At 41.9% G+C, this 8,908-nt stretch overlaps 1 pseudogene; it reads left to right on the forward strand.

Moving 5' to 3' along the window:
- Nucleotides 1-5,299: 5,299 nt before the first annotated feature.
- On the forward strand, nucleotides 5,300-7,639 carry LOC114636067 (annotated as a pseudogene).
- The last annotated feature ends 1,269 nt before the right edge of the window (nucleotides 7,640-8,908 follow it).

Here is an 8,908-nt window from a genome sequence, read left to right on the forward strand (position 1 = left end):
TCTTCTTGCCTGTCTCTGTACCAATACCATGCAGTTTTTTTTTTTTAATCACAATTGCTCTGTAATACAGCTTGAGGTCTGGGATGGTGATTCCCCCAGAAATTCTTTCATTATTGAGAATGGTTTTTGCTATCCTAGATTTTTTGTTATTCCAAATGAATTTGCAAATTGATCTTTCTAACACTATGAAGAACTGAATTGGAATTTTAAAGGGGATTGCATTGAATCTGTAGATTGTTTTGGACAAGATGGCTGGTTTTACTATATTAACCCTGCAATCCATGAGCATGGGAGATCTTTCCATCTTCTGAGATCTTCTTCAATCTTTTTCTTCAGGGACTTGAAGTTCTTGTCATACAGGTATTTCACTTGCTTGGTTAGATTCACACCAAGATATTTTATATTATTTTGTGACTATTGCGAAGGCTTTCATTTCCCTAATATCTTTCTCAGCCTGTTCATCCTTAGAGTAGAGGAATACTACTGATTTGTTTGAGTTAATTTTATAACCAGCCACTTTGCAGAAGTTGTTTATCAGGTTTAGGAGTTCTCTGGTGGAAGTTTTGGGGTCACTTAAGTATACTATCATATCATCTGCAAATAGTGATATTTTGACATCTCCCTTTCCAATATGTATTCCTTTGACCTTTTTTTATTTTCTAATTACTCTGGCTAAGACTTCCAGTACTATATTAAATAGGTAGGGAGCAAGTGAGCAGCCTTGTATGTATGTTCTCTTCAGTTTCTTTTTGTAGGCACTCAGAGATTTCCTCTTAGAATTGTTTTTATTGTGTCACACAAGTTTTGATATGATGTGCCTTCATTTTCATTGAATTCTAAAAAGTCTTTGCTATCTTTCTTTATTTCTTCCTTGAGCAATTCATCATTGAATAGACCTTTGTTCAGTTTCCATGTGTATGTGGGCTTTGCACTGTTTTTGTTGTTATTGAAGACCAGCCTTAGCCCACAGTGATCTGATAGGATGCATGGGATAATTTTAATTTTCTTGTATCCATTGAGGCCTGTTTTGTGACCAATTATATGGTCAGTTTAGGAGAAGGTACCATGAGGTGCTGAGAAGAAGGTATATATTTTTTTTGTTTTAGGATAAAATATTCTAAAGATATCTGTTAAATCCATTTGGTTCATAACTTCTCTTAGTGTCACAGTGTCTCTGTTTAGTTTCTGTTTCTATGATCTGCCTTTTGCTGAGAGTGGGATGTTGAAGACAGAGACTGCTGTTGACTATGGGGACTTTGGAAGTTGAACTAAATGTACTTGTTATTATACTATGACTAGGTATGGCCCCCATAGTCTCATGTGTTTGAACAATCTACCTGGAGCCAGAGAGTGTAATGTGATAGGCTATGGAGTGGCACTTTTAGGAGGTGTGGCCTTGTTGGAGTAGGTGTGTCATTGTGGGTGTGGCCTTGTGGGAGGAAGTGCATCACTGTGGATGTGGGTTTTATACCCTGCTCTTAGCTCCCTGGAAGCCGGTCTTCTCCTGTTTGCCTTCAGAACAAGATATAGAACTCTCAGGTCCTTCTACACCAGGCTCCCACCTTGATGATAATAGACTGAACCTCTGAACTGGTAAGTCAGCTTCAATTCAATGTTCTCTTTATAAGAGTTGCCTTGGTCATTGTGTCTGTTTACAACAGTAAAACCCTAACTAAGACAGAAGTTGGTATCAGAGACAGGAGTATTGCTGTGATAGGCCTGACCATGCTTTTGTTTGGAAGAATGTGCATTTAGGGACTCTGGATTTGGAAAAAAGTGGAATGTTTTATGTGGGTGCTTAATTGGCCATCCTAGTGGGAATATGGAAGACCTTGTTGTTGAGAGCAATTTCAACTGTGCATACATAGCCTATGAGATTTGAGTGGAGAAGAATTACAGTATGTGGCCTAGAGACTGTTTTTGTGGTATTTTGGCAAAGATGTGGCTACTTGTTGCCCTTGTCTGAAGAGTCCAGCTGAGGATAAGGATAAAGAGATTTAAATTGATTGCATTGATGAAAGAAGCCTCAAAAAAGCCCAGTGGAGACTTTTTCTCTAGTTAATCCTCATGAAGAGCATTTTGAACAAGTGTAGCAAGCTTAGAAAGGAAAAATGTGAAATTTGTGGTTGGAGTATTAAGGTGCACTCAGAAGTGAAATGGTGCTGAATTCTGTGGTCCAAGAGATATTAGATTGAATCAAGGGATTGTTGCCCTTGGAGCAAGATCGCAGCCAGCTAAGATTAGATCCAGGCATGATAGTGGAAACCTTTAATCCCAGGAGAGTGAATCAAGCAGCTCTCTGAGTTCTGAGGCCAGCAGAGCAAGTTCTAAGAAGAGAAAAATCTTAGTCCAGAAGTGATGGGCCATACCTCTAATCCCAGTGCTCAGGAGACAGGAACACAGATCTCTGAGTTCCAAGTCAGTGTGTAGAGCAAGTTCCATCAGAGCCAATCAAAGGAGTTGGAAAACAGAAAGCTAGTGATAATGTGAAATAACAAGGAAGACGAGTTCTAGCTGCAGCAAGCAGCAGAACTTGGCAGTTTTCTCTGTACCACTCGTTGCCCAGGGTAAACATGTTGGCTGGTGGAGTAGAAGCTAATTGGGGCCAGGGAATGTAATATGACAGTTTGTATATGCTTGGCCCAGGGAATGTCACTATTAGGAGTTCTGGTCTTATTGGAGTAGGTGTATAACTATGAGTGTGGCCTTGTTGGAGGAAGTGTGTCATTATGGTTATAGGCATATAGTCTTACAGTCTCAGAAGGGGTATAGATTGATCATCCTTTGAACAAGACTCTGTTCCACCACCTTGCCTTCCAGTTTCCGGAGTCCACATTTTAAAAGCATCTTCCCATATGATTAGCCTTTGTTTTGTTATTTTTGTTGTTGTTGTTCTAGAGCTATTTCAGACCCTCCAAACGCCTTTTCCAATGCTTCCTACTCTTCAGAATCTCTCAGATTCCTGGGAACTCAGGCAGCAGGTGCTTTATGAATTTTTTTTCTCTGTAAAAGACCACACAGATGCAAACAAACACCAATGTAACCCACTAAACAAAAAAAAAGCACACAAAATTATGGAGTCCATTTTATTCTGGTCAACTACTCCTGAGCACAAGGCCTACACTAGAGAGTGGGTACCAGTGTCACTGTATTTTGAAGAAAACTTATAGATCCTCCCCTCACAGGTATCATTTAGAAATATTTTCTTGATTCAGAGTGGCACTTTGTCTTCCTCTGTCCTGAGATTGGTCTTGCTTTAACTTGTGTGTGTCTTGTGGATGTAGTTCCTGTGTGCAGCAGCTCTGTTGTGTCTGGAAAACACTATTTTCTTTGTGTATTCCATCATCTCTGGCTCTTACAGTCATTCTAACTCCACATCCTCATGGATCCCTGAGGGTGTGATAAAGGCATCCCATTTAGGATTGAATGTTCCAAGGTCTCTCCCTCCCTGCACATTGTACACCCATGGGCTTGTGTTAATTACAATCTGCTGCAAGCAGCATCTCTGATGTGGGATGGGCAAGGCACTGATCTATGGGTATAGTAATATGTGATTAGGAGTCCTTTTGCTGCTGTGTTCCTTTCATAGAGTAGTAGTACTGGGTTTCCCCTTAGGGTTCTTGACCCCTCAAGTCTCAGGTCTCAGCTTCTCACAGTGTCTGGTATGGGTTTTTATCTCATGGTGTAGGCCTTGTCCAACAAAAAGTAAATCAGTTTATTACTCCTGTAGACACTTGTGTCCCTCTTGCACCACGATGGCTTATAGGCAGGTTGCTATTGTCATTCCAGGGTCTGTAGCTGGGTGTGAATATGGATGATTTTTCTCTGATGCTATCAGGTAGAGTACTTTCCAACCCTATGAACTCTAGCCAGTAGGACTGAAACATCTTCTAGTTTGGCACCAACTCAACTTCTTCAGGTTGTGGAGGGTACTCAATTACATTGGCAGTAGCCTGTAGTGTTTGAGGGATCTATGAGAACCACTTTGACTAGTGAGTCCACAAAAATGTAACCGACTCCTGGTCCTGGGGGGGCGGTTACTTGGTAATGTATGATGTCTAGTTGGGCCATTATTTCTTCCCATGACATGGTAAATTCATTAAAATTCCTTTTATATATGTGTGTATTTTAGGGAGTTTCTGTAGTAGTAGGTTTCCATATGGCTTCTAGAAGGTTTTTAATGTTAGCTTTGCTTCTCCACAGTCCCTCCTTCACTCTGTCCTTCCATCCTCTTCTCCATTCAGTACTACTATTAGAGTTTCCTCTTTATCCTTTATGGTACAGAATTCTTTTTTCCCTTCCTTGGGAGATCCCCTCCTCCCTCCTGGTCCTTTATTAGCTATCTAATCTTTGTGGTTATTCTAAATGAGATGCACAACCCTACTGTTCAAATGCTAACATCCCCATAAAGAGCTAACATGCAACATGTATCTTTTGGTGCTTGGGTTTTGGGTCTCTCTGGATGATTGCTTCTATCTCCATCCATTTACCTACAAATATCACTTTCTTTAACAGCCAGAAACTATTCCATCATGTAAATATGCCACATATTTCATTATCCATCATCAGCTGATGGACAGCTAGTCTGTTTCTAACTTCTGACTATTATGAATAGAACAGCATTGAACACTGATCAGAAAGTGTCTCTGGAGTAAGATGTAGAGTCTTTTGGGTAGATGCCCAAGCATGGTCTAGCTAGATCTTGGGGCAGATCAATATTCAGGTTTTTGAGAACCCTTACCCTGATTTCCAGAGTGTCAATCCCATTGTGGAGTCTCACCAGCAATGACTCTTCTTTCTCTATATGCTCCCCAATGCGTGCTGTCATTTGTGTTATTGATCTTGGCCATTCTGACTTGGGCAAGACAATTCTCAAAGTAGTTTTAATTTGTGTTTCTCTCATGATTAAGGATGTTGAACACGTTAAAAAGTGTCTTCAAACCCTAGAAATCTTGGGTTTCTTCTTGTTCGGCTGATGTGAGGACAGCGGGCGATTGCAGCTAAGAAAAGTGAAAGACTTGGCAGCATGCAGAAGTCGAAGACAATTTCATTGGTTCAGTTAATTTTCTATTCCATGATTTGGCGATATTTCCTGCCCAAAAATACTCCTGGGAAATTGACGAGTATTAAGTGTGAGTAAAAGACATAATAGTTTGGAACTGAGTGAAGACACGGTTGTCCCTGTTGAAAGCAACCAGCTAACAATTTCTGTGGTTGAGTTGTCATTGGAAGAGTAAGTCCATTTCAAGAGTACTTGGAGGAAGCAGTGGCTTGTTCCAGGAAGCCACTGTTGGCCAGCATGCCTAATCAGGGAGAAGACTGCTATTTTTATTTCTATTCTACATGCACCAAAGGTGACAGCTGCCCATTCCATCACTGTGAAGCTGCACTAGGGAATGAACGTGTCTGCACTCTATGGCAAGAAGGCCGTTGTTTTCGACGGGTGTGCAGATTTCACCACATGGAGATTGACAAAAAACGAAGTGAAATTCCTTGCTATTGGGAAAATCAGCCAATGGGATGTCAAAAACTAAATTGTGCTTTCCATCACACCAGAAGTCGTTATGTTGATGGAATATTCCTACCTCCAAGCAAAACTGTGCTGCCTAGTGTGCCTGAGTCACAAGAAGAAGTAAAGGCTAGCCAGCTCACAGTTCACCGGAACAAGATGTTTGTTCACTCTAACTCCTCCCTTCAGCTTCGGAGTGAAATGAAAGTAGGGAGTTCAGGAAATGTTCCCATCTCCACACATCCGACTGTTATAGTCAATATTGCAGATGATGATGCTCAAGATGATGATGATGAAGATGATGGTCAGTTTTCTGATGAGGGCGATGAAAACTGAACAACTGCCCTGCAACCAACTCCTCACATCCATAATGGATCACAAGTGGCTTCTGCCTGAAAACCTGGAGTCAGTTTAAAGCAAGGTGAATGTTTGAATTTTGGAATAAAAACTCTTGAGGAAATTAAATCAGAGAAAATGAAAGAAAAATCTAAGAAGCAAGGTGTCTCCTCGGGAGTTTCCAGGGTTTTACATCAGCCTCAGTCCAATCCAGGCCCTGAGAAGAAGGTTCAGACAGTGGTGAGGACGGTAACTCTATCAAGCAAACAGGAAGAGCCCTTGCTTAGACTGAGTCTTAGTGAGAGACTGGGGAAACGAAAGCTTTCAGGGGATGGTGACTGGGATCCCCCATTAAAGCGAAGCCTTGCACAGAGGCTGGGTAAAAGAGTGGAAGGACCAGAAACTGACTTTGATAAAGCACCAAAGAAAATGCGAGTTCATAAAGTCGGTGAGATTCACGTGAAGACTTTAGAAGAGATTCTTCTAGAAAGAGCCAGTCAGAATCATGGAGAACTGCAAAGTAAACTGAAGACAGAAAAACCTTCAGGAGCTGATGATTCTCCATCAGGAACAGGAAGTTCTTCCTCAGTGCAGATCAAAACCTTCTCTGAGGTCCTGGCTGAAAAGAAACATCGGCAGCAGGAAATGGAAAGACAGAAATCCAAAAAGGATACACGTTACCTCGAGCTGAGAGAAGATACTGAAGTGAAAAAGACAGCGAATCTGCCAACTGTTGCTGTTAGCAGAGGACAACTAGAAGAGCCTGCAGGAAGAGCCAGGTCTATGTAGGAAGTGCGTGTTAAGATGCTAGAGGAGATTAAAATGGAGAAGGCCCTGAGGATGCAGCAAAGCTGTGAGAGTAGTGGCAACTCCCGACCTCAAGCTGAGGCTGCCCCAAGGCCGAAGAGGCTTCTCCATATCCCCAAGAGAGCTGGTGCAAAAGAAGAGAAAAAAACTTGAACTTGAAGACAGTGGTGATGCTCCTTCCCAGAGCAGTGTGTCCAAGACGGAGGCTGTTGAGACTTCAGATGAGACCGTAAGTGACCCCACAAAACTTCCAGCCAACAGATGTGACACTGTGGAAGAGAAACACACAGAGAGACAGCAGGAGAGAGGAAAGTCACAAAAGGAGAAACCAGCCTTTTCATCTGAGCGTGGAGATGAGGCTTCTTGCTCTACCAGAGTGGTGGGGAAGCAGGAGCTCACTCCTATATCTGGCATCACTAGGCACCTGGCAAAACAGCTCCACGTGGAGTCATCCCAGAGAGGGGAGGTAGAAACCAACCCCAAAGTAAATGTGAAGCCATCTGTGGTCAAGGTTGTCTCACTTCCCATATTGGCTCCCAAAGGCGAGGCTGTGGAGGTGCACTCTGCTCCCATCGCAGAGGTGAAGCCCTTCAGCTTCAGCAGCGCCCTGCAGGGAAGCCCCACCAAGAAAGCAGCCCCACCAAGAAAGCAGCTGTGGCTGTCATCCAACTCCTCTCTGAGGATAAATCAATCACCATGTCTGAGATAGGAAAATCAAAAGACAGTTCTGTGCTGTTTTCAGCCCAAGCTTCTTGAGAACCCTTGCTCCAGAAGGATCTGGCCCTTCCTCATCCCAAAGGGCAACAAATCCATTCTGCCTCAGCTCGGCCCCGATGGGAAAGCCTCCAATCTGTGAAAGATGACTTCGGTAAACTAATATGGGAAATTTCAGGGGGCGAATTAGAAGCTGGGATGGACTTGGATCCTGGGAAAGATGAAGATGTCCGTCTGCTTGAGCTCTCAGAGATGATTGACAGTTTAAGCTGAAAGGGATAATGAGGACACTTTAAAAAGTATACCTCTAAAGTACCTGTGTGTATCCTGGATTCCCTAGGGTTGGATCTTTTACATCCCTTGATAAATAACTGTTTTGTCCATTTGATACCAATGTTCAGCATTTTTGAGAAGAAAGTTCTGTAATGCCCTTCTCTCCACATGAGACTGAGCCCCAAATGAAATGGTGCCCATGAACTCAGTGGTCCTTGAAGTGTTTGTCAGTGTGGGCTAGCTTCCCCTGCTGTATTTATTTATGAATTGTCTTAAGTTTATCAGTGTTTAAAATGAAGACAGCTGCTAACCTTTCTTAACCAAATGTCATGGTGCCACTAAACAAAAGACCCATTCGAGGAGGGAAAAAGCCCTCAAGCTGCCAGTATTGATCGACAGACTATCAGTACACTGGACTGGACTGTCCTAAGGATGGCAAGATTCTCTGAGAGGTATTGGACACCTCCAGTTCCTTCATTTCTGGATTGAGTTCTCGTTTTTCAATGTTTGCCTTCTTCATATAACCTCAAGGTTTAGACTTGTGAAGGAACAAGTCTGATTCGGATAATAGTGTTGCCATGAGACACTGTACAGAATTGGAAGAAGGAATGAGAAGACTTTTTCATTGTGACACATTCTGTACATGGCCACTTGGTTTCTCAAAGGGAAATCCTGGATCTCCTGTCATGTTGGCTCCTAAGGAACTGCTGTTGTAAGTGGCTCATCAAGAGTTGAAGTTCATGTAGCCTTGTAGGGAATATGGAAATAGAAGAAAGCCATGGGACAGCCAGTTCAGATTGGGAAGATTTGGATGATTCTGCACATGCAAAAATGACTTGAAGTTTCTGGATAGACACTTGTACCAATCCATCTTCGGCTGACTGAATGTTGTGTGATAGCCCTTCTCCAAAGCAGAGGTGGAAGGTTCTGGTTTCACGACATTTTATAAACACATTTCCTTTGTTAAACTGGCCTATAGACTGTAGGTCTCTTTTGTATATAACCTTTATTCTTTTTCTTTAAATAAAAAAAAACTATTCATATTTAATGCCCTGTATTAGTCAATGATTTGTGTTTAACATTATTTGAACCATTTGCCATTAACAAAAGAGAAAGGAAAAAACTGTCTTTGGCCATCATTGTTTCATGTTTTTAGTATTCTCTGTTTAGTTTTATACTCACTTTTAGTCAGGTTATTTTCTTGATGTGTTTTTTTCTTTCTTTTCTTTTTTTTACTTATTGTATCCCAGATACTAACTCTGTGTAAGA

The sequence above is a fragment of the Grammomys surdaster genome, unplaced genomic scaffold (genome assembly GCF_004785775.1).
Source record: "Grammomys surdaster isolate TR1022 unplaced genomic scaffold, NIH_TR_1.0 121683, whole genome shotgun sequence".
In the NCBI taxonomy this organism is placed as follows: Eukaryota; Metazoa; Chordata; class Mammalia; order Rodentia; family Muridae; genus Grammomys; species Grammomys surdaster.